This window comes from Microtus ochrogaster, linkage group LG3 (assembly GCF_000317375.1).
Source record: "Microtus ochrogaster isolate Prairie Vole_2 linkage group LG3, MicOch1.0, whole genome shotgun sequence".
NCBI lineage: Eukaryota > Metazoa > Chordata > Mammalia > Rodentia > Cricetidae > Microtus > Microtus ochrogaster.
In genome coordinates this window covers 41,756,732-41,778,795 of record NC_022029.1, presented here as the reverse complement: position 1 = coordinate 41,778,795, position 22,064 = coordinate 41,756,732, and the positions used below count along the sequence as shown (strand labels likewise).

Sequence of the window (22,064 nt, the reverse complement as noted above, 5' to 3'; positions counted from 1 at the left end):
CTATTGACCGCACTTTTGTGTTTCAAAGTTCTTTTGGAGGAGTACTTGCTTATTGCACTAGATGAAAACCTGTTCTCACCTTACATCTTTTCTGCTCACCTCCAGGCCCCAGGAAAGATATTACTTAGCCCCTAACACACATTCCCCTCATCTAACTCAAATCTAGAGACCACAGCAGGAAGGCTTTTCTGTCCTCCTTGACGTGCCCATCTGATGACCAGGTCCTGATCCTTTCCCTCTGCAGGTGGGACAGAAAGGAGCAAGTAGGAGGACAATAGGAGGGGAGTTTTGCTGGACTTGCTTGGCACCATGTGTTGTCTTCTCTAGTGGAACCATCTCTGTTCTGACTTCTCAAGGGGATGGTATCCATCAAGGACAGTAATGCTCATTCACGGTCCACTATCACCCTCAGAATTCCATATTACCTGGTCCACCCTACAGAAATTGGTCAGCATTAGATGCCTTTGGATTTGGCCATGTATTGGCCGTGTAACCTTATATAAACCAAGTGGAACCTCTCCATGTCCCAGTTTCTACATCTTGTAGAATGAAAAGTGAAGAGGTCACTACTTTGCATGAGTGGTCCTCCTGATGCTGAGGGGCAGGGGTGTTGTCTAAATGTCAGATGACAGATGAGAAGACCTTTCTCTAGGTCTTTAACTGGGCCCCAAACACCAGGTCTGATCTGCTGTAAGACTCCAAGCACATGACCTCACTAGGGTCTTTAGAGCTCTTTGGGCTGCTCAGAGCCCTCCCATCTCCTGCTGCTTACCATCTCTGTCCTCCCACCTACCAGGCAGAGGTAGAAAACCATGGCTTCTATCCTCACCCACAAGTCCTTCCCACAACCAACAGTGTTGGTCATGGGCTTGGTGGGGACACTAGATGACAGACATTCTTCTCGTTGATCCTCCGATGGTATTACTTTGCCTCTCAGTAAAAGGCCATGACAGAGAGGACCCTAGAGCTAAGTGAGTATCTAGATGTTGGATACAGGGGTATAGGAAGATGGACCTATTTAGGTCCTGTTTGTGTTGGGTATAGTAGAATTTTCTGTGGAGAAAAGAGACTGGATGGGGCTTCCTGGTTGGGGAGAGGAGGCCTTGAATCATCTCTCTATTCAGTCAGAGAACTGGTGCAGCTGCTTCTGCACCTTTTCACTGGAGATCCAGTGCACCTATGACCTTCATGCTGCCTGAGGCAGGACAGAGATTTCATGTTGGGAAGTCTTGAAACAGGCTCCCTTCAGGCCTCAGCCACAGGCATGGAAGCCACTCTAATGAAAGCTAGGTCAGTCAGGTTTTCCAGAGTATCCAGGGAGCCTCCTCTGACATCTTAGCCTTCACAGGCCTTATTTTCCTTTTCTACAGTGAAGGGAAAGAGCCACTGTGCCAGGTTCCTCCTTTCCTGACTAGGGTTTGACCATATCCTTTTATTTCTCGACCTCTAGCACAAGACCATAGCCTATCTGGCCCCAAACCAGCCTTGTAGGGATCTCTGCAAGGGATGCTTGCAGGATGTCTGAAGCAGTGCTTCCATGATGAAGGGATAAAGTCATGGGGAGACTTGTGAGAGCAGGGGACTGAGGTAAAGTATGCCCCTGTGGACAACAGAGGCACTTCTGAGCATGCTCCGGATAGAGACTCGCCTGCCACCTTGGAGCACCTTTGATGTCAGACTGTGTACCTCGACTGCTAGCTGTGTGACCTGTCCACCTTTCACTTCCTGCAGAGATGATCCAGTAGAGGAGGGGCAGAGACTTGGGGAAAGCAAATGAATACAGTAAAAGAGAAAGCCAAAAGCAGGGCCTGTAAGAGAAGGCTGGAGGGAATGAAAAGGAGGAAGGAGGAAAAAGGAAGGATGCAAAGAAGAGGGATGCCAGGAGGGGTCATGCAGGAACGTGATGAAGAGGCTCCTTTTCTCAGTCTGTGTCCCCTTCAACCTGATGGAGCAGTTGGTGAGTGCTGACTGACTTTTCTGTCCCGCCCAGTTCCCACAGTCATTAAGTCCCAAAGAAATCACACAGGTCTACATTAATCATAAACTGATTGGCCCATTAGAGCAGGCTTCTTATTAACACTTATAACTTATATTAACCCAATATTCTTGTCTATGTTATCCACATGGCTCGGTACCTTATTCAGTGAAGCAGTCACATCTTGATTCTTCTATGGCTGGGTCATGGCTACAGACTAGGACTTCCTTCTTCCCAGAATTACCTGTTCTCATTGACCAGCCTCTACTTCCTGTCTGGTTGTCCCACCTATACTTCCTGCCTGGCTACTGGCCAATCAGCATTTATTTAAAATATAGTTGACAGAATACAGACCACTGTCCCACACCAGGTGAGCTTATTGTGAATGTTTCCTTGGGGCCTCTTCACCTAATAGCAGGTGAGACTAGATCCTTCTTCAGTGTGGGTCAACCTGAGGCTCTAATCTAGGTTCCTGGGGCAAAATGACCAGAAGCTGGCTCCTTTCCTGGTCTGCAAATGTCTCATGCTTGGAATCAGGAGGTTTGTGGTCTCTGAGAGAGCATGGCACATGTAGGATCAAGCTACCCAGGCTCAGGTGCCTGCCAACAACTCTTAGGTGACTCAATGACAAATAGTTTAAATGCTTTCATTTTTCATTTGAGGGTTTCCAAATGTGACAAGACCATTTCCCTAAGAGCTGGTATGAGGTTTGAATGAGGCAATCCAGGTTGAACATAAAGTCTGGCCATCATGAGGATTGCAGAAGTCTGTGTGATTTTGTTCCTTGGACCCCTATGTATGGAGGTGGAAGCACACACTGAACTTCCAATCATGGCTACTTGCTTACAGAGAGGGGTCAGTGATCCTGGCTCAGAAGGTAGCCAAGGATGGTGAAGATCAGGGGCAAGCAGCAAGTTTCCAATGACCGCCTCTTCTTGGCTTTTCCTCCCATCTTTGAGGAAGTATTAAAGGCTGTAGTACAGATAAGGAAACCCAGGCTGGCAGCAGACAGGGGCTTGCCCCGGCAATGTGCAAGATCCAAACAGCCATAGAAGTGGGGATTCACGGCCTAGGAGGTTCCTTTCAATGTGGGCTCTGACAAAAAGCTTGAGGACCGTAGGAGGAGAGTTCCTGCCAATAGCACCCATTACCTCCCACTTATGGTTCTTTGTTGATTCTGAACAGCAGGTACCAGGTCTTAATGCCACCGTTGCCTCTCCAAATCAGGAGGAGAAAATTGGACTAAAATGGCTTTGTGCTTTTACCTCACAGCTTGGAAGGGGATAAAGCAACAGCACAAGGGCAAGTAGGGATGGAAAGAATGGTTTCCAGTTTGAATCCAGGCTTCCCAGCCTGCAAGGAGCTCAAAAGCAGGTGCCTGGGAAGAGGCAAAGGGAAGGGTTTAGCAGGGCCCAGGATCCTTCCTTATAAGATTCTGAGTGTCTGAGCATCCTCCAGCGATTGAGTGGTCCTCTAACTTGGGCACATCCAAGTGGGATCCAGCAGGAAGACAAAAGCTTGCCTATAAATATAAGGTTTTTAAAACCACACAAGAGAAGACAAAGTTTGATACTCAGCTGGCTAAGGGTAGGGGAGGGGGAAGAATCAGAAAACTGTGAAAATATGTCAGTTTTCCCTAGGGCTGGGATATAGGAACCTCACTTGCCTAGCATGCAGCTTGCAAAGAATACCATAAATTTAGGGCAGTGGATTCTCTTATTCACAGATCATCCCAAGACCTGTAGCTCAGGACAAACTCTAGAGTACACTTCCCACAGAGACTGGGTTTTCCACCCAGTACAACTGTAACCTAAATGCTACTTAGAGGATTACCATGCCCTGTGGACCACTGCCATTGAGATGGGATGAGGTGAACACTCAGAGGGAGAAGAGGCTTGGAAAAGGGCTGAGAATCTGGCCATCATCATCCCGTGTTTCAGAGGCAACTGAGAGGCAAGATATGGAGTCGGCAGGAGGTTGCAGAATCCTCAAATCACAGCATGAAGTCTGTGGATAGAAAAGCCCAGATCTTGGAGGCCATGATGAGACTACCATTGCTGTCCCCGAGGAACAGGTTGGGGCATCTAAAAGATCCCTTTCTTCTCTCATTACCGTAAACAAATACCTGAGCAAAAACAACCTAAAAGGGTGTCCTAGGGTTTCTATTGTGGTTGTGAAACACTATGATGAAAAAAGCAAGTTGGGGAGCAAAGGGTTTATTTGGCTTACACTTCCACATTGCTGTTCATCACTGACGGAAGTCAAACAGAGCATGAACCTGGAGTCAGGTGCTGGTGCAGAAGAGATGGAAGGATGCTGCTTACTGGCTTGCTTCTCATGGCTTACCCATTCTGCTTTCTTATAGAACCCAGGACACCAGCCCAAGGATGGCACCACCTACTGTGGGCTGGGCCCTCCCCCACTGATCACTAGGTGAGAAAATGCCTACAGCTGGATCTCAGGAAGGCATTTCCTCAACTGACACTCATTCCTCTCTGATGACGCTAGCTTGTGTCAAGTTGATACACAAAACCAACCAGTACAGAGGGGAAAGACTTATTTTGCTCATGGTTCGGAGAAATGCAGTCATGTCGGGGAAAACAAGAAGATGGAATGCTTGCTCTATGGTGTAACCAGAACAAAGAGGAAGGATAATGATAGTGTTTAATTTGTTCTTTTCTGTGCCGGTCTAGTGTATGCGTGTATGTGTGCAGTAAATGCAGGAATGTGCATGCCTGTAAACGTGTGTGTGGAGGTCAGTGGTTGATGTCTGTGTCTTCCTCTATTGCTCTACTCCTTATTTTCTGACACACAGGTCTCTTATATAACTGGATAGCTCTGATTTGGCTAAATTAGATGGCTAGCAAGCTGCCAGGATCCCCCTTTCGACTTTCAGGACTGGGGTTAAAGGCACACACCATCATGCTCGGCTTCTCAAGGATGTTGGACACCCAAACACAGTCATTATGTGCTTATGTGGCAAGTGCTTATGTGGCAAGTGCTTTGCACTGAAATTCATGAGTCTGTCCCTTTTCAACTTGACACTCAGACATCATAAACCATAACATTCCACCCATCATCCTTCTTAGGCTCATGGAGATCTCAACATAATGCAAAATGCATTCACTAGGATGTCAAAAGTTCTCACAGTCTTAAATTTTAACACTTTTTCAAAAGTCCAAAGTCTCTTCAGAGACTCAAGACAATCTCTTCACTGTAAGCATCTATTAAACCTAAAATACAACAGGGCAAACACTAAATTTTTCAGCTCCTTGTTCAGCCTCTGGGGATCTTAATGACATATCTGGACTCCTACAGTCATTGCTCTATTGATGCTACATATAGCACAGGTAGCTTCTGTCTCTTGGTCCAGATCTACTCTGTGCCTGCAGCCTTTTTTACAGATTTCCCATGGTCTTTGCATCTCCAGCGTCCATAGGTCTCTAACAAAATGTAGGCTCCACCTTTCCATTTTCATAAAACTTCTCAGAGTCACACATTGCCTGGCCTTGGTTGCTTTCTGAAAACTTGGAATGGCTTCCATGACCTTCAGCTTATATTCTGCAAACCTGCAAAGCACACATCTGCTGCTGGTTTGAAATACAGCATGGCACCCTTCTGTGACGGCTGTAATTATCTTTATGCCTTGAAGAATGAACCTATACAACCCCTTTCTCAGTTTTTATTTTGCAAAAAGAATCCCTTTAGTGAGCAGGGCACCCCTTCAGAAGAATTTTTACCTTACCCTCTCTCCTTTCAAATGGATTTGCATTCTTAAAGATTTTATTTTTAATTATGTGCATGTGTGTATAGACGTGTGTGTGTGTGTGTGTGTGTGTGTGTGTGTGATTATAGGTGCCTGTGGAATCTAGAGACACCAAATCCCTTGTGCTGAAGTTACAGGCAGTTGTAAACCATTTGACTTGGTGCTGAGAACTGAACTAGGGTTCTCTAGAAAAGCAGTAAACATTCTTAACCTTTGAATCATCTCTCCAGTCTCGCATGTGCATTTTTATAAGGTGCGTTTTCAAGGTGTGGGGTCTTGCTATTAAGGAGAGCAAGTGTGAGGTTTCTCTGTGACTGTTCTAGTTTCATAAACAGTCACAATAGGTACATCTATACTCCCCTTGTTTAAAACTTTAAATTGGACCATGCTCTTTCCTTGTCAGATCCCACAGTTGTCTTTGTGCTCTCTGAAGCTGATCAGGTGCACTAGATTCCTCCCTTCCCAAAATTTTATAAGTAGCAAGGACTACAGAGAAAAAGCAAGCAAGCAAACAAACAAGCAAGCAACAAGGGAGCCAGAAAGCCCCCTCTATAAAGCAGCAGAGTGAAAGGCAGAGATCAACTAAGCTGCCTGAAAGATCCACTTCCCATCCTTCTGAGCTGCTAGTGTGTTATCATTAAGCTTTGGGTTTTCAGAATTTGGGAGCTATCACCCATTCCTGGTTGGGGTTGGGGTGATGCAACTCTCTTTGAGTCATTTAAGCCCCATAAGTAACCATCACCTCCACTCTGTCAGTAACCCAATAAAACTCACTGTTCATCAATTTGGACTTTGGCAGCATCCTTTCTTTGGTCTGTCACCAATTCCCTTTCTCAGGCAAGTGGACTTTTGTTCACGTTTCCACAGAAATAGTGTCACATAATAAGTTGACAACCAAAATTAGCCATTACATGGAAGCTATATGGAGGTCTGGACCCCAGGAAGTCTGTTCTGTATATGTTCAAACTCCAGCCATTGAATTTTATATAGTTTTCATTTAAAATGTTCTCATGTAATATGTTTTGATCATATCCTTTCATGTACCCCATCTCTTCCCAGATACTTCCCACCTCCCTACCCATCCAACTTCATGGTTTTTCTTTCACTTTCAAAAACAAAAATAAAAAACCCAAACTGAGAAAACAACAACAAAAAATGAGAAATGAAAATCAAAACAGACAAACCTAAAGTAAGAAAAATCTTAAAAAAAGAGAAGAAAACAAAAAATGTATGGGGAAAAACCAAAAACTGAAAAACATGGGGAATATGGAGTCTGATTATGGTGATCAAGTATTCCTAGGCATGGGGCTAGGCCAGGAGTGTGGCTGACTTACCTAGGGACAGGCCATTGGAGAAAGCTGGTATTTACCCTTCCCAGCAGGTAATTGCAAACAGCTTCTAGTGGGACTTAGTATGCATTTCCCTCCTCAGGGTTGGGATTTTGTCAGCTTTGAGCCTGTGCTGGTCTTGGGTAGGCTGCCACAGTCTCTGTGCTTTGACATGTGTTTTGGTCCTATTGTTTCTGGGAGATGTTTCCTCGGAATCGTCCACCACCTCTGGCTCTTATATAATCTTCTGCCCCCTCTTCTGTATAGATCCTTGAACCTTGATGGGGTGGATTTGATGGAAAAAGATCCACTTTAGGCTGAGTGGTCCAAAGTCTCTTACTCACCCTTGGCACATGACATAGTTGTGGATCTCTCTGCTAATTGCTATCTACCACAAGAAGGTGCGTCTCTGGTGAGGGTTGAGTGATGCTCTGATCTGCGCATATAGAAATTAGGGGCCACTCTATGTTCTTGTAGTAGAATAATAGTAGGAGTCTCCATAGGTCCATGACCCATCTACTCTCAGATTGTCTCCTACTTTATCAGTGTCCTATGTGGGTTCTCGCTCATGGAGTGGGTCTTAAGTGCAATTTTTAAGAAATGGTTGATAATTCTCATAACATTTGCACCATTATTGCACCAATACTGGCAGATCTCTTGCTGGAGGTTTCAGGATTTGTAGCTTGGTGAAACTGACAGGTACTTTTCTGCTCTGTAGTGTGCAAAGGGTGTGGTTAGGAGGTATGAAATTTCTAGTTAGGCACGAGTTTGATTTCTTCATATTCAGTGACATAAATAAGTTGTGTCTTCAAAAAGGCCTTATCATGAGAAGTGTAGAGAGTAATCAATAGCCTTGGTAGTAGCCTGTGATGGTGGGGGTGGAGTCTATAGTTAATAAGTCAACAAGATAAAACTCATTTCTGGAACTGGGGGTTTTACTTGGTGGAATAAGATGTCTACTTTGAACACTATCTGCTCCATTATATGTTGACTCCATTTAAATCCTTCTTATATATTTCAGGATGTTTTTGCCGTTGTAGGTTTATATATGGCCTTTACAAAGGTCTTTAATGGTAGTTGTCTTTTTCCATATTTACTCATTTACCCCGTTCTCCTGTCTCCCTCCTTATTTAATTCTCTTACTCTTGTTTGTCCTTTATTTCTTTATAACACTCGAATCTATTTCCCCTAACTTGGAAGATCCCCTCCCCCACACCCGGTCTCTTACTAGGTACCTAAAATCTCGTGTTATTTGAATTGAAACAAACACACATATAAAGCTTAAGAGTTAACATCCATACGTACGAGACAACATGCAATATATGTTTTGGCTAAGGGAGGCTATTCTTGTTCCCATGAGGTAAGACCCTGATTTGAGGACATCTGGGAGAAATATCCTCTCCCAGATCATCTACTTTGCATCTCCCCTCTACCCTTCCTCCTCCTCTTTTCTTCTCCTCAGACTTCAATAACTGGAAGAATAGACCACACATGTCTCAGTATGTCATCATCAGGGGTCCAGGACTTTCTCTTCCCAGAGGTATAGTATACACAGAGATGGAGTCTGTATTTCATATTTGTACATTGACAGCCTACACCTTGGCTTCCCTGGTAGGCATTTACAAGAACATGTAAGCTGAGATCAGATTTTGAATTGGCAAAGTCCACCCGTAAGTTAGCCCTCAGGGGTACTGACCAGGAGAATACAAAGGGCCCTGTGCCACCCGTCCCAGTACAGTAGTCAAATCCCTGTGTCTAACATCCATGTCCACCAAGGACAGAGGCTGTTAGCATCCTGCAGTGGAGGCTGCTATCACGGGCCCTTGGGTCCATACTCGGAGCTCCCGTGGTGTTTGTAGCAGCTGTATCGCTCTCCTAGCTGATATTACTGAACACCCAGTCTCGACTAGTGAGTGGGTGTCTGTCCATTGACTGCAGACCTGAAGAGGACCAAAGGAGGACCCCGATTTTTGTGCCCCTGTACTGTAGCCCTCTCTGCAGGAAATCCTTAGATCCTGCTCTAAAACTCAAGCATCCTTCAATTCTGGAGAATGCCAGGATATGTCCAAAGCGGGGCAGACTAGCAACATCAAGCATCCCAGTGGACTTTCAAAGCATGGAAGGGCTTCAGACAATGCTGTTCAGTGTGCTTTCTAGGCATGTTGAACATCAGGACTAAAAGTCTAAGCAGGAACCTCAGTGACTGAGACACATGATGACAGAGTTAATCTGCCTGCAGTAGGGCACTGGCCCAGGGCCTCCAGACTGACCTCATCCTCCCTGCTCAGCCAGGTCAACCCTTGGAATATCCTTGATTACCCGCCTGGGCTCTGGGAAGTCCGAAACTGGGTGGATTTAGTGCTCTTTGAGATGCTGTCTCAGATAGGGTTCCTATTGCTATTTTGACCACCATGACAAAAAACAAGTTAGGGAGAAAAGTGCTTATTTGGCTTAAACGTCCACACTCTGGTCCTTCATTGAAGAAAGTCAGGGCAGTAACTCAAACAGGGCAGAAATGGATGCAGAGGTCATGGAAGAATGCTGCTTACTGATCTGCTCCTCCTAGCTGCGCCCTCCCTCGTCAATAACTAAATGAGAAAATGCCCTACAGACTTGCCTACAGCCTGATCTTATGGAGACTGTTTCCTAATTGAGGTCCTCTCCTCTGAGTTTAGCTTGTGTCAAGTTGACAGAAAGCTAGCCAGCACAGACCTTGTCAACAGATTTCTATTTCTCACATTATGCATCTGTCCAGATGTTTTTAGATAGGTACACTGAGGCTAAGACAGAGAATTTTATCCAAGATGACTTTGGCACAACCAGGGACACCAGTGTAGGTTCCTCCATCTTAGTCTGGCTCCTTCCAGCTGCCCCAGAGAGCTCCATCTTCCTGCCTGATGATTGGATTCCAACAGCTCTGTTTTAGAGAATAATTTTATTGTCCTCATTATGCATTTCAATATTCTAAACCACCTTCCATCTGCTTTGGAGGCAGGCAGGGGAAACATTATAAACACATATATACAATCATTATGCTTCCTTTGGTCATTCAACTCTGGCGTCTGCTCCCTTGTGCAAGGGAATAAAGGAAGATGAAGCTGAGCATGGGTCTAGACAAAGGGTATAGACAGTGTGGGGTTGAAGGCAGAGGTAGGTACTGTGCTTGACTGCAGGCCTGCGATGTTGTGTATCATCCCTGCCTCTTAGCATGAGTGCCACAGATCCACAGCCACTTAGCAGCTGTCATCTTTGGCAAGTCTGCTAATATCTCTGTGCCTCAGTTTCCTCATTGACAATGTGATAAATAAAGCAGCCTCTGTGCCTGAGGCTTGGACTGTTGCCGAGGTTTGTTCCAGAAAATAAGAGACTATATAGGAAGGCAACTCTTCACTCTGTCCTGGGTTCGTGGACTTGCCTCTGCCTTGTCTGAGACAATGTTTGTCGCCTCTGTGTGAGTGCTAGCTAGGGTAAATGTGTAACAGGCATAGCCCTTTGCCTGCCACATTGGAAGAATTCAGAGAGTGTGCGTTTCCCTCCACAATAAGACAGGAAGCTGCCCTGCCCATGATGATAAGATCATCTTTTGAGTTAGGAGAGAATATTAGAGGTAATTGGAGCAGTTGAGGAGGCCAGGCTGAAACAGAGGAAAATTTCATTTTTATCCACTCACCCATTTTCTAGATATGATCTATGTCTGCTCCCTGGTTGGTATCCTGGGGTAGGCAGGTATGCCTTTATATTTCCTGCCCCCAGGAGTTCCTGTGCTGGGGGAAACAGGAGGATGTACAAAGGCTTGCCTGGTGTGTGGAGGCACCAGAGGTTGAGGGCTGAAGTACAGTCTCAGTAATGTAAGAATGTTGCCACACTGATTGAAAGACATTCTGAGTGGAAGGAACACATGGGAAACCAGGGGCAGATGACCACAAAGTGTGAAGGATAAGCTTGTGGCAAGTTGTGTACTGACCACTTCCTTTGGACACCCCATTCAATGGGGGAGTCTCCGGTCCTGGAGCAAAAATGCAGAGCTCCAATAAGGTAGCAACTGACTGGACTAGTCTAGTTCTGGAATGGGGACCAAATCTTACTGGTTCGTACTGCATAGATGAATAATATGTGCAAACTCAAACTCTCAACAGGGCCTGTGAAGTTCAGAGAAGACAGCAGGAAGCTTGAATAGGGGTAGCAGAGGCCCAAAGGCTTCTGGGAGCAGGGGATGCTCAAAGAGGAGAAGGCCTCCCCAAGAAAACTGAGGTTGCTCATCCACCTCGCATGGCAAATGCAAGCTGGGAGCCTCTTCATACTATGTCTCACTAAGGAGACAGGCCTCTTCTCAGGCACAGGGCTGACATGTTTTGTTTCCCCAGATGGGGATAATCAGCCTGTTTGGGAGCAGGGCTGACAGCTCCAGCAGCAGGCAGGGGTTTGGGGGCGGGAGGCCCCAGGCTGCAGGCAGCTCCCAGCTCTCTAGGGAGCAGAGGCTGCCTGTGTGGCAACCTCCAGCAGGTGGGGATTTCTGTTTGCACCACAGAGAGGGCTGTGGAGTCATTTGGCTCAGTTACATGAATCCTGAGAATCAGCCCAGATCCTCTTGCCATTTAATTTATGCCTGAGTGTCAGAGCTGAAGAGCATCAAGCAGGCCTTCCCCAGCTCCACTGGGAAAGGCTATCCGCATCCCCGCCTTGGGCTGAGCTGGGCATTTGCAGTCCCTGTGCAGAAAGAGGGAATCTGGCTGTCCTCTCCACTTCTTTGGGAAGATGAATATACTTACCTGTTCCTTCCTGAGCTCCCCACTCCTACCAGCTCCCCAGTCCTTGGCCTCCAGTCTCACATCCCAGCCTTTCACTAGGGGCTGTGTAAGGTTCTTCTTTTGTTCAGGTTCTGGGGGGAGGGGAGCAGAGGTTCCTGCCCCTCAGGGGGACTCCTAGGCAAGCCTGCTCTGAGGCTGGGCTAGGGCCCTGGTTTGTTGATCAGCATTTTTAAGCATTGGGCTGGGAGGATATTTGTATCTTGTCTTAAGACAGGACTGAGTCACTGTGATATTAACACTCTCAGCCATGTTTACCCCGAAGGTAATGGGTTCCTTCTCTAGAGGTCTTGGGAGACCCAACATTTGCAGATGGCAATGGGCTCTTTTTATCTTTTCTTCTCACCCTGTGTCTCAGACTGAATTACAGGAGACCACAGCAAGGTCAGCCTTTTTGAGGGGCCTCCTAACCTGTGCCCCCATCCACAAGTTCTCCCAGTTCTAAGGCCCAGCCAGCTCAAGGTTTCCTGGTCATAGTTTTTGATGCCCCTCCCCCACCTTGTCTAAGTACCCCCTTTTCTGGGTCCCCAGCCAGATAACAGCTTCCACATCTGTGTTTGCTCATTGACTCCCTGTCCATCAGTGTTTGGAGTCTCCCTCAGCCGCCAGCTGTTCCAGTCTAGCTGTTCCTGGGAACACGTTTAATAAGGATCTTTAATAGAGTCAGGGGTCTCATCAGGGGAAAACCTGCACATATATGCACAGGCCTACGAGGTTCTCTGACTGTGCACCTGGCCATCAGAGCCCAGGGTGAGGCAGATCCCTGACTTTGCCCCTAGTTTCTCAACATCCACCCTCAGGGAATTGGTGATCCAGGCTCTGCACCTCAGTTCCCTCATCCTCCTAGTGAGTGCATTCCCCGTGAAATCCCAGCAGGATGTACACAAGGTTGTGATCCCCAAGAAATGCACCTCTGGGACCCCAGGCCATCTGGTCTTCTGAAACCTTGTGGAACAGCTTTCCTCCGCTGTGGTCTCCCTGGCAACGCAGAGCCACCTGCCAAGCCTGCTGCTGGGGCCTGGTGCCCGAGCCGATCTTTAGAGCCATACAGTGATGGCTGATGGCAGGAGCCAGGGTGAGGCTCAGCCTTCCCAGCTGTCACAGCGAGCAAATCAGACAAAGGTTTAGTTGGTGGGGGTGGGGTGCTAGGGCCAGGGGGGCCTGGGAAAGTAGCTTTGAGGCCCTGGCTGCACCTCTCCCACCTTATTCTCTTGACACAGCCCTCATAGTGACCCTTACTTTCCCTAACACTCTCTGTGGGCTTTCTCCACCTGGCCTCTATGTTTTCTTATCTACCAAAGGAAGGGGCACATTCTCTATCCCTCTAGCTCATTGACTGAAGACAAGAAAGGAGCTTAGATATCACAGTCCTATGGCAGCCTTCAGATAGCTAGTGGCCTTGAGAAAGCTGCCCAAAATTGTCCTACAGGTCTTTGTAGGGTACCAGTCTCAGGGGCATTTATTAGCAAATATCTCCAAGACCCTTAGGTCCAAGACCCAGAAGCCACCATGACCATTGCTCCATGATGCTGGAAAGCGTTCCTTCCCAGAGCTAGGTTTGCCCTTGAAGTCTCTCCCCAAGACCACCAGGCTCTGGTGGCTGAGCATCTATCTTGGTTTCAGATCACAGGCACTCTGTTAAGGACACCATTATTCCCCTGTCCTGAGAGAGCAGGATGTTAGAGCTACCCCCGGGAAAGGAATCCAAAAGATGGGTGTGTGTTGAGGACAGCCCTGGAGCTGCTGCTTCTGCCTATAGGCAGATTAAGGACATGGAAGGAGATACTATTATACTTCAGCAGACTCCAAGGTCCAGCACAAAGGTCCAGGTACTTCCATCTAACCAGGCCTGGGTAGCAGTAGAAATGATTAGTTGGGAGAGGTTCTCTTGGTGCTAAGCAACTATCATCAAACAACAAGATCCATAAGGACAAGTTGCCCTCAGGCCCCCATAGCCCCTTTATGTGAAAGAAAGATGCTGTCTTTTTCCCAGGCTTGGTTGGATAGTGAATGGACTTCATTCACTTCCCCCTCTACAGGCTATAGTTGAACCTGAGTTGCTATCCATTGCAACCTGCCAGGCAGGAACTGAGGAGCAACAACTCCTTGACCAAATACTAGAAAATCCAGGGGCAATTCCCAGCTGGTCTCATGGGGAGGTTTTGTTGACACTGAGCCTGAGACCCAGAGGCCAGAGCAAGGGCTTTCGGTTCCTTCAACAAACACTCATTGAGATCCCCTGCCTTTGCAAGGGAAGTGCTCAGCTCAAGACGGAGAAGGTCCCTGTGGTCTGGTGTGTGTGCTATGTAGAGAAGAGTCTAGAATAGTACCATGAGAGATGGGCACGGAGAGACCCGTACCTCAGGATGGGTAGCGAGTGCACGGTAGGAATTGTTCTGGTGTGCAAAAACACATTTGGCAAGACCCTCAGAGCTCTGAGCTGCAACCCACATAAGAGAGATTTCTACTTCTGCATGGACACCTTGTCCATAATGTTTTCCTGTCCTCCTTGAGGTCTTGGAACTGACACAGCTGATCCCCTTGCTGGGCAGAGGCTTCCAATGTGCCAGTTCCAAGCTGCCATCTGAGCCTGGTTTCCAAGAAGCATTTGGGCCTGGTGAGATGATGAGACGGGGGCAGTTTCTGCCTCGATATTCAGGGCTCTGGGCACCGTTCACAGAGGCTCCTGTAAGTCTTAGCATAGCTGGAAGTGCAAGGCTGTCGAGTGAGTGGTATATGAAGGGACCTTAAACCAAACTCATCCAACACCCTCATTTTGTAGACCGAATCAGTCCTGGAGAGCAACAGTGACCCAATGAACTAAAATGTAGGATGATTGGTTCCATCTTGTCCCTAGGGGAAGCTATTCCCCTAGCCCCCCACCTTTGGAGTCACACATCTTGGCCTCATGTGCACAAGTCTCCTCTGGCACAGCACCCTCTTCTCAGCAGGTCATCAGCCAGCCCACCCTGGGTGTTAGCCGGTGACCTAAACGCCTTCTTTACCAAAGACATCTTGGCAGTCTGTTGGCCTTTCCATCCCAGAAGCACAGACAAAGCATGACAGAATCTCAGCAGAGGCTTTCCTCTTGGCATCCCGCTTGCCAGCCTCCATGGGTATGAGCAATGGCCAGTAGATCCCCAGCACTCAGCAGAAGCCGTAGCAATCAGATTTCAGAAATCTGTGTGAAAGAATGGATTTTCTTGCTGGGCATACTCTTTCATTTCCTGTGTTTGCCCCCGAAGGGCTTTTCCATCGACAAAGCACTTGCTTTTGCAGGCAGTGCAGTTGATGAGAAGCCGCTGATGGGGAGATTAGTGATGGGGACAGGAGGAACCTGGAGAGTTGGGGTGGCAGTGTTAGTGAATGGCTGGGAGAGCCCAAGCAAGCCCACGGACAGGAATAGGCCAACTAGGAGAGGAAGCCAGGTGTGACTGCACTGGGAACTGGGTGACCATAAGAATTTTGCCAAACCAAACAGTCTTTATGTGTAAACAGTGTTCCAAAGAAACTGTGTGTTCAGCTGAACTGCAGGTAAGAACTCTGAACAAATGTTCTAGTCAGACAAAAGGACTAACTTCATGGATATTAAATGAAGGAGTTTCTTAGGTCACTTGTCTACACTGAAGAGCCTTCCTCTTACTTATCGGGGGCCACTTAGCATAACCTTTCTTAGGAACAAGTGCTATCTAGTTCTTGGGGATCAAGGATGAGCTTGATGCCTGTGTGGATTAGCTGGAGGAAGTCCTGTATCAGAGATACCCTGCCTTGGGCATCCCTAAGGTTGTCTTATTCCCATAGGCTTCCAATGGCCACCACCATCACTACTCCTAGGATGCATTCCTCCCTCGCTTCTCTGTCTTTGCCTCTGAGCTCCTCTCCTAGCCCCTTGCCTTTCCTTCCTGCCAAGCTCCAGGCTCCACTCAGAGGTCCTTCACTCAATATCTGCACTGTCTAGGTGGTGCTCTCGCCCTCCTAGGCTCTTTGCCCACAATGCCCATCTATACTCCATGGACCCACACAGATCTCCCAAGTCTGTTTTCCCTCCTGCATGTTCCATGCCCTGTAAACAGCAGTGCCCTTCCTTGCTAGTCACACCTAGATCCTTCAGTACCTTTTGGATCCCTTGACTTTCCTTAAGCTTCCCTTTGTCTGCTGATCCCTCACTGATGCCCGCTGAGTTCTGACTCACCCCACCCCCTTCCCACCACTGCCGCCACAGCCAGGCCCCCATTCCCAGAGGAAGTGATTCATCACCCAGACTCTGCAACCAGCTATGAGATTACTGCCTGTGCAGCTTTGGGTGAGTTAATTAGCCTCTCTGGGACATGGCTTCCTCGTGAATAAATCAAAGATAAGAATGATATATACCTTATGCCGTTGCGAAAATCAAGTAGTACATGTGAAACAGGCTTGTGCGTAGAAGTAGGGACCTGTCAATCAAGGGTATCTCTGGCCACTTCCTGCTGCCTCATAGAAACATATGGGAGGCACAATGGAGCCATATATACAATTTCAAAACATCTAGTAGTTGTATCTAAAAAGAAACAAGGGAGTTTTAATGGTATGCTTTATTTAGCCCGTTGCATTCAAAATATTTCAAAATTTTATCAACATAAAATACAAATGAGCTATTTTGCCTTTTTTCTTATGTGCCAATCTGGAATCCAGCGTTTATTTGACATTCCCATCACATCTCCATTTGAACCAGCCATGTGTAGCATGTTCAGGTATCATGTGTGCCTTGCAGTGCAGGCCCTGGCCAGCAGCAGTGTGAATAGCCTCTGCTGCATGGTTCCCCCAGGGCAGACCTGCCCAGCCACCGTGAACTGCTGCCATGGCTTCCTGAGAAGCCATGTCATACTGAAGAAAGTCCCGGCACTTCCCTAGCACTGACAGTGTCACCACACTTGGCCCTGGCTTATGGAGGGGATCACCTCTACTCTCCCCAGCCACCTCTTCATTCAACATGGGACAGCCCAAGCCAAGTTCATTTTTTCTACCTGTTCTCTCGACTGGGTGGGCTTTCCCCTTTGGCCTTCACTCTGGTAGGTGACCCAGTGAGGGGAGTGATGGAGTACAGGGGACACAGGTGCCTTTGTTTCAGACCTCACCTGAAGGCTGATACAGACACTCCTTCAAGATCCTTGACTTGCATCAGTAGGGCCCAGTGGGGGCAAAGTGACAGCAAGCCTTAGGAGGACCCTTCAATTTTAGGTAGTGACCCAAGTTTAGGTATTTGGAGAATAATCTTCAGTGGGTTTAGCTTGGCCAGTCTCTATCTGGGGAACAATATCAGTAGAAGGGGGGTGCAGAAGAATTAGTGTACATCGGGATGGGGCATTGGGAGGCTTGTTTCTCTAGCAACCACTTGTCTTGGTAGGGCGCCCATAATTCTCTTGGTTTGTAGATGGGATCAGCAAAAGCACAGGGCTAGCTGTCAGGGAAAAGAGTGATAGAATAGCCTGAATGCCTGTGAGTTTGCAGCATAGGTTGGTGCTTGCAGACAGGCCAGAAGCTGCAATGACAGAGCTCACAGAATGGCCCTAGGCAAGCACTGGGCAAGTAGCTCCTTCCCAGGGAGGCCTGTGGAGCCCACCTCCTGGTAGCCTACATCCGGGTCAGCTGTAAAGCCTAGAGAAGTTCCTGAGAGGCTAGGGGACAGTGGAGGTGTAGGCAAAAGAAAAGCGGGCATCGTCACTCTAGAGCCCTAGCCGAGAGGACAATATATGTCTTATCTGGTGTCCCCGCCATGTTCCCCATGGCCTGAGCTGGGCTGACTGGGCAGTGGCTAAGGGTCATCACACTTTCTCACCACCAGGTAGTGGCAGGATGTGTGGGAGGCACTGGAGAGGCCAGGTTCTGAGTTCGAGTCTCCTTACTCTGTGCTTTCTCCCTGAGCCATCTGTCCACTCCCAGAGTCACCATCCACCCAAGAAATCCCACCCTTAGCTGCCTGGGAGAATCGAACACAGAGTTTTAAGAAGGCACCAATGCCAGTCCTTGCCTCAAATCCCTTCTGTCAAAATCTGCATGTGCCTGCTTACCAGAATTCTGACATAGTCTTGTGCTTTCAGGGTGGAGAACCCTGACTTTATTTCTAAGCCCAGGCTTGCTCTTCCAACTTCAGCCTCTTTCCTGAGCTTCTCACTTCCTCCTCTGATGTCTCTTCCTGGGCTTCTCTTAGGGTGCCTCAAACCCACATGACCCAAGTCCAGTTCATAATCCGTGTGCCGCCTGCTTCCCCCTTCAGGCTCCTGCTCAGTGAACGTGTCCACCAGGTAGACAGTAGTGCAGCCATAAGCTCAGCCAGTGTCAACCTCCCTATACCTCATGGCTAGTCCATCATTCTGAAGCTTTGCTTCATCAGTACCAACCCTGAACAGCAGTGTAAGAATGAAAGAGAAGTGGACGGTTGCCTTGCATACAAATCTGAGTGGTTCACAAGGAAGCCAGATCCTTCTCAAGAAGCAGTTTTCTCTTCCTCACAAGGTTACCCTGGTTTGCACTATCACACTTCGGCCCCAGTCAGCGGGGAGGAGAAAGCAAATGGTGCATTCAGGCTTCTCCCTTCAAAAGAATATACTAGATGTTGTTTACGTCCCCAGTGGCCCGAATTCAATCATACACTCATACACCTGGCTGCTGAGTCCTGTTGGCTGTGTTCCTTATAGTCTCCTGTTTCTCCATCTCTCTGTCCTTTCCACAGGTCCTGCCCGATGCAGCCAGCCTTCTAGCTCTGCTTTCTGCACCCTCCAGCCCCCTTTTTCCTGACATCTTGGTAAATACTTTAAAAATGCAAGTGAGATCGGACACTATCTTCAACCATTTCCCACTGCTCTGAGGATAAGGCCTCTGACCATGGGATCTGGCCCTATGGCTCAAATTCAGTCTAACCTCATTGGCGTCTGGTTGCAGTGGGGCCCCTGCCTGCTGCTTCTTTTCTCTGTGGCCTATAGCTTTTGGTTTCCCCATGGAGCCCCCCCCCCACTCCAAGCTATTCCTTAACTTCTCCTTTAAATCTAAGAGCAGTCAAATTCTTGACACATCCCTGACATCTGGCTGAGATCAGAGTGCCCTGCTTCCCAATGTCAATATTCTAGTTGGGTTCCACTAAGAGGTTAGTCATTGCTTTAATTATGTGCATCCTATTTGACCACAGGCCGAGGAGGAATGGATCACTGCCATTTCAAGTGTGCCACTGTGACTAGCCCTTGGAAGTCCTCCCCAACACTGCTCGCTGCATGAATTATGAGTAGCAACGGTAAGGAGTGACACCCAGGCTCCCCACTCCCCAAGAATGTAAAGGAGGTACATTTGTAGAGGACGAGCCCTGGAAAACATGGAGACGGCAGGCTCTTGTGTTCAACATGGAAATGTGGCCGGGAAGTATCCCAGGAATTACTGGGCTCAGTCATATGGGTTGCTACACATGCGGGTCTGGACCCCCGGAGGAATATCCTGCCTGGATCAAAGGACACTGGAATTCTCTATCTGCACCAGGAAACTGGAAAAAGTAGAAACTGCCGAAGATGGAAAGTGACAGTCTTCATTGTCAATGTGATTAGAGAGATAGACACTTAGGAAATTAGTTGGACACAGCTCCGGGTGTGACAATGAGGGTGTTTCTAGGAGCACTTGACATGTGGGCAACGAAAAGCCGTGGGAGAGCATTGCCTTGTCTGCGAGTGGCACCATCTACTAGTTGGGACCTGGAGAGAAGGAGAGGAAGAAGGAACAAGTCAGCTAACACACAGAGTGCATAGCATAGCTACTCCGTCCGCTTACCCCATCTTTCCTTCCCTCTCTTCCCTTCCTGGATACCGGGGAAGTAAGTGACTTCACCCCTCCTCACACTGTGGTGTTCAGCCTCATCACAGCCTAGAAAAGCAAAGACAGCGGACATGGCTGGATACCCCGGGAAGCACAAACCCAGGAACATTCTTTTTTTTTTTTTTTGTTCCTTATGGTACTGATTTTTTTATTAAAGATTTCCGTCTCTTCCCTGCCACCGCCTCCCATTTCCCTCCCCCTCCCCCAACCCGAAGTCCCCCTCCCTCCTCAGCCCGAAGAGCAATCAGGGTTCCCTGCCCTGTGGGAAGTCCAAGGAACCCCCACCTCCATCCAGGTCTAGTAAGTTGAGCATCCAAACTGCCTAGGCTCTTACAAAGCCAGTACGTGCAGTAGGATCAGAAACCCATTGCCATTGTTCTTGAGTTCTCAGTAGTACTCATTGTCCGCTATGTTCAGAGAGTCATAGCAGCATTGTTTGTAATAGGCAGAACCTGGAAACAACCTAGATGCCCTTCAATGGAAGAATGGATTAAGAAAGTATGGAATATATACATATTAGAGTACTACTCAGCAGTAAAAAAACATTCTTTCTCCCTTGTTACTTTCCCTAGGTTTTTCTTTTTTTCCAGAACAATGCATATGACTAATACATGCAGTCATTTGAATCTTCCTGTGTTACGTCAATCTTTGAAGGGGAAAACTCCCACCCCACCACCTCTGGTGACTTCAGTGCTGTTCTGAGGTTCCCACTTTCTGAGTCTTTACCTTTCCTGGGGTGGGTGGTACGACCATGCTGCCTAAACAGGGCTGAGGACTCTGTAAGTCCTGTAGAGATGACCTCTGTGTAGTTCTCAATGAGCAGAGGGAAGCCATGTTGGAAGTGTTTGAGGGTGTTTTAAATTTCCCAGTGACTATCCATGACTACTGGGATTTAGAACCAGAGACACACTGAACATTGGCTAGGACAGCCTGACAATAGAAGGTCTCAACCCACAGACCTTCCTGTTGTCCTTGTTGAGAAGTGAATGCAGGTTACATGGCTGAAGCACTGTGGTTGGCAGCATGGACTCGGCTTAGAAGGAAAGTCTCTTTGCCACCACCCGTGAGGCCACTGTCACCCGCCTCTCACCTGTCACGCAGAGAAAGTGATTCTCTCTAGAGACATGTGAGGCTGGCTACGATGAAGGTTTTCCTTATGACCGCACGCTCTGTGGCCACATGGGCCACGTGAGGCTGGCCATGCCACTCCTTTCTTATTCCTCCTGCTGAACAGTTGGAGAGCTGCGGGTCTTTAGGACTTCTTTTCCTTTCTAGACAGGAACCTTTGAGCTTGTGGGAGTGAGCATGTTAGTCAAGGGCCTGAGGAGGAGGAGGTCTCGAACCCTCCACTGCAGCCATATTGAAAAGAAGAGGACAGCTCCCCCCTAACTTGATAATGGTGAGAAATCAGAATTCCTCCTAGGCATTCTCTGTGCTCAAGCAGGGCAAGAAAGACCACCAAGGAGCCTGCATGAGAAGTGTGAACTGCACGATCCATTCAGGAAGGTCATCCATATCTGCCTCCATTTACCAAAATTACCAGGGTCAGTATCTCGTTCACCATGCCAGGAGGTGCTGAGCTGGCTCACTGCATGGCTTCTAACAATGGCCTTGACCGGGGCACTGAAGGAATGGAGAAAACACAAACACACAAATACGTAGGGAAAATTGAATTGGGTTGTCTGCACTCCCAAATGAAGAAAGCTCACTGCCCCAGAATCTCGCATGATTATTATACAGAACTGACACAGAGGCAGTCAGCATTGCATTCAGCTGAACAGGAGAATAGGTTATTCCATACACATCAACAAGGAAGCCAGGTTTATGGCAAGCAGCTGGTTCAAGGAGGCAGGTGTAGCTAATCTTGGTAGGACAGTCTCTGTAGGGGAGCAGTGCTGCAGCTGTAAAATCTGTGGGGAGAAATCTACAGTGGATATTTTCTGAGCACACTGTCTATTCATGGACCAGAAGGGAAGGATTTACCACTTCTCTCCTTGCCCCGAGTCTCGCCCCAGCAGGGGAAAGGGAATTTGCTACTTTCCAAAGGGGCTGAGAGTAGGGTCCCTGTCATGTCTGTGATCATGTCAACAACACACGTTCACTCAGGACTGTGATTCCCATAGAATGGTTACCTCCACCCTCACTCGCCAATTCTATCACCACTCTGTGTCTTCACCTCCAGCAAGGATGACTCTGTCCACATCGTCTGTGTCTTGACTCTGGGTGGACTAGCATCTACCCACTGACCTCCTTTTAGACTCTTTGTGGACAGAGTCTGGAAGGGATCTTGGGCACAAAGCTACTCCTGGAATCACACACACACACACACACACACACACACACACACACACACACAC

At 47.8% G+C, this 22,064-nt stretch overlaps 1 protein-coding gene across 2 annotated transcripts in view; it reads left to right on the top strand.

Annotated features, from left to right (window-relative positions):
- The window catches only part of Adcyap1r1 (ADCYAP receptor type I), a 106,601-nt gene that overhangs the window by 22,434 nt on the left and 62,103 nt on the right, over positions 1-22,064 (top strand). The window contains exon 2 of one of the 2 annotated variants that reach the window (XM_026785976.1): positions 19,037-19,138. The exons of the other annotated variant lie outside the window; for it this stretch is intronic. The gene's annotated coding sequence lies outside the window, so the exon portion shown is untranslated. The remainder of the gene's footprint in view (positions 1-19,036; positions 19,139-22,064) is intronic. 2 annotated transcript variants of the gene reach the window in all.